The sequence below is a fragment of the Limulus polyphemus genome, unplaced genomic scaffold (assembly GCF_000517525.1).
Source record: "Limulus polyphemus unplaced genomic scaffold, Limulus_polyphemus-2.1.2 Scaffold2250, whole genome shotgun sequence".
In the NCBI taxonomy this organism is placed as follows: domain Eukaryota; kingdom Metazoa; phylum Arthropoda; class Merostomata; order Xiphosura; family Limulidae; genus Limulus; species Limulus polyphemus.
In genome coordinates this window covers 172336-176831 of record NW_013667860.1, presented here as the reverse complement: position 1 = coordinate 176831, position 4496 = coordinate 172336, and positions in this window count along the sequence as shown.

Genomic DNA, 4496 nt, shown 5'->3' with positions numbered 1-4496 from the left:
CACATAATAAGTTTGTTTTACTGTACACTTACTACACTTAATAAGTTTGTTTTACTGTACACTTACTACACTTAATAAGTTTGTTTTACTGTACACTTACTGCACTTAATAAGTTTGTTTTACTGTACACTTACTACACATAATAAGTTTGTTTTACTGTACACTTACTACACTTAATAAGTTTGTTTTACTGTACACTTACTACACTTAATAAGTTTGTTTTACTGTACACTTACTGCATGCAGTTAATAAATGTGTTTTATTATACACTTTATGTGAAATAAAAACTCGTTTGTAACAAAGTATAGAAATTGTGCTTCGATTGTTTTTTTTTCTTAACATAATAAACATTAAAAGTGCAATAAAATATAAAGGTACCAATACTGAAAAGACATACTGTTTTCAATAATTGTAGCAATAGTGGTAACATAATTCATTTTAATCCTGAGGGACATACAACATTGGTAGTTTCCCGAAATTAGATAATGAAATTGGGGGGATCAACCCCCCATGACCTTCCTCGTATCATACTATATCACTGTGTCAAGTTTTGAACAGATATATACACACACACACACATACTGACGTTTATTTACATAGATTTACTGCTCAACTCTGCTTCACTACTTTCCTCACCCTCATCTCAACTCTGTTCTACACCTTCATCTGAACTCTGCTTATATAACCCTGTTCATCTTCATCTCAACACTGATGACACAACATCTCAATACGTAAAAAGAAGACAATTTCAGAAAGCACATACTGGTACTGAGATGGTACTGAGCTTTGAAGATGAAACTGAACGTTAAAAGCGGAATTAAATATTCATTTTTATTTGTAAAAACCAGCTATTGCCCTGAAGATTGATATTAAAATATTACATATTGCCGGCTCTCTTCAATGGGTTTGTGCGGGTACTTTTGGATAATTAATACTAAATGATTTAACAGCCTTCTTAACACTAATTCACCTTAATATGTGCCAACTATATCTACGCCAAGTTACTACAAACACTGTATGAGATGTATTTTGATATTTAACGTTAGAAACTGAACTGTTATGTAATGTTATGTCTGATTTTAGTTTGTTTAGAATTTTCGAGAAAAGCTACATAAAATGATATTTTCTCATACCCGTCTCTAATTTTGAAGTGATAGACTAGAGGGAAGGCAGCTAGTCAACAACACGCACCGCCAACCCTTGAGCTACTCTTGTGTAAAAGAATAGTTGGATTTGACTGCCACTTTTATAAAGCACTCATGTTTCCAAAGTGCGGTGTGCTTTTTTTGATTCCCTGCCGAGACTTCGTACCATGAAGTCGTGTATTACCAAGCTCCGTAACCAAGTGGCTAACCTCCCTGCGGAAAGGTAACGCTCGCCTACGCCTTCGCCCGTCATTATTGAAGGCATCCCTAAAGACTTCTTCCTCAACCGGATTAATGTTTTCTTAAGAAAACACAAACCCAATGCAGCCATTGACCCGACCAAGACAAGACTGTTATGAAGAGAAATAATTTTTATCGAGAAGACTTACTCCAGACCCAACTTATCTTTGTTCTCCATGGAACTCTAATCCACCAGTTACTTGTAAACCCCCCAGAGATAATTCACCAGTTACTCGTAAACCTCCCAAAGCTAATCCACCAGTTACTTGTAGACCTCCCAGAGCTAATCCACCAGTTACCTGTAAAACTCCCAGAGCTAATCCACCAGTTACCTGTAAACCTCCCGGAGCTAATCCACCAGTTACTTGTAAACCTCCCAGAGCTAATTCACCAGTTACTTGTAAACCTCCCAGAACTAATCCACAGCACCGGCTTCCACTTCAAGAGAAACAACCGTGAAAGCAAACTCCAGTACTCGAACAATCAACATTCAGATAACTTCTCAGCAGACTCAAACCCTCCCACCTATACCAACCATGTGTGACGCCTCTATCTCAACAGACAGCCTAGTACCAGTACACCAAGAGACACAGACTAGGATCGCCAAGAAAGACCGAAGAATTCAGACTGAAGACCCCAACGACATGGACTCCAAGAGACTGACAAGAGCCACGGCAAGAACTTCAGACGCACTCCCAACAGATGCCCCCACATCACCAAACACCATCCAGCTACAAAAAATCCCGATCCGTCGACTAATGAACCGTAGCCCAATCCAGATAAACCATTTGTAGTCAGTAGCTACATTGATTGTACCCTATGTCAACTAACAATATGCATTTTTACACAGCATTTTCCGGGCACGGTCAGGTTATTTTATTGGGCGCCCTGGCCGTGAAAGTGGGTTTTCTCGGGGTACTCCCGTTTCCCCCCACAGCAAAATTTCTCCTTATGCTTTGGATCCTCAGATCCTAGCCCTGTAAAGGACCAGGCCAGGTTAAATGTAACTCATTAGTTCTATAGTTCTTTATCAATGTCTAAACAGTATAGCGTTAATCTGATAACCAAAACTCTACAATCATTTAGTATTAATATTTTAGTCGACAATGGACGTACTCGATCTACTTGTTCTGCTCTACAAACACCCGACGCCAAGTCCAGCAGAAAGTAAGAAACTACCATCGTCAACAAGCAACCCTCCAGTGAAGCTCTCCGTCTTTCATTTCTTCTCCACTTCTCCTCGCAGCCTTTCCCTCAACTTGTGGGCTCATCAATTTGAAAATTACCTGTTAAAAAACTATAAGTTAAAACCACCACTCATGTAAATTCGTAAAAACCTCGGCAACTTATTTCGAACTATCAAGAGAAACAAAAGTTACTATTAATCTATCATGCCTATCGAATCGCATGTGCGGAGTGAGATTTTACGACAAGAACCTTAAGTCCTTACACACACAGTCCAAACACACATTTTTATATTCATGATTTTATAAATTACCTTAAGTCCTTATATTCACAGTCCAAACACACATATTTATAGTCATGATTTTATAAATTACCTTAAGTCCTTATATTCACAGTCCAAACACACATATTTATATTCATAATTTTATAAATTACCTTAAGTCCTTATATTCACAGTCCAAACACACATATTTATATTCATAATTTTATAAATTACCTTAAGTCCTTATATTCACAGTCCAAACACACATATTTATAGTCATGATTTTATAAATTACCTTAAGTCCTTATACTCACAGTCCAAACACACATTTTTATATTCATAATTTTATAAATTACCTCACGTCCTTATATTCACAGTCCAAACACACATATTTATATTCATAATTTTATAAATTACCTTAAGTCCTTATATTCACAGTCCGACTACACATATTTATATTCATAATCTTATAAATTACCTTAAGTCCTCATATTCACAGTCCATACCTAAATTTTCATGACCAGTACATTTTCCCATCATGGACACTTCAATACAGTTGATAATGGTCCTATTTCAACTTGTATAAATTTACAATTGTGCAGTAATTTTAGTCTACCAGCATTTATCAAAAGATTTAAATATAAATCCAACTTTCCCTCCGTACCTAATTTTTCTTCTTCAGTAAACAATAATGTAGGTAATGTATACCACAGAGTAATTTTTCTTCTTCAGTAAACAGCTATGTAGGTAATGTATGCCGCAGAGTATTTTTTCTTCTTCAGTAAACAATAATGTAGGTAATGTATACCACAGAGTAATTTTTCTTCTTCAGTAAACAATAATGTAGGTAATGTATACCACAGATTAATTTTTATTCTTCAGTAAACAGCTATATAGGTAATGTATACCATAGAGTAATTACATAAATCTTACAAACATGATTAAGTAGAGAAATACCAAGGACATAGGCCTGACTTTTCCAACTGAGTACAGTACACTACGGTGGATTAGTTACAAGAACACTGCAGGAATATATTTATCTACAGCATAATCAACTATTTTCACCATTAAATGTACAATTCATAATTACATACTAGCCAGATTCTGCTATTTCATGTGAGAATCCTTTCTGCAGTACTTTCTTTTCATGTGAACATGTAAATACACAATCGGCAATGTGCAAAACATTTATACATCTATTACACTTGACTGATATTTCACACATACATTACAGTTAAATGTAGCAAAATAGAAAAGCACGTACACTGTAATAAAACTAGGCTTACTCTGTTATAAACACTCTTCTATATGTATAGCACAGTTACATTAATGTGTTTTTTGTTCAAGCAACACAAAATATCTTGGGCCACTTGTACTGCATACTGATTATTTATCATAATGAAACTGACAGCTCAAGGATTTTAGACTGGAAGAGGCCACCTGCAAATATTTAGAATTACATGAGATATTACTCATTCTCCCTAATACTGTCAAAAGCCTATGTTTGAATTGTTTTAAATATTTGCAGGTGGCCTCTTCCAGTCTAAAATCCAGTGACGTTATGGTTTATCCAGGAGAATTACATGAGATATTACTCATTCTCAGAATTACATGGGATATTAAATATTTGCAGGTGGCCTCTTCCAGTCTAAAATCCAGTGACG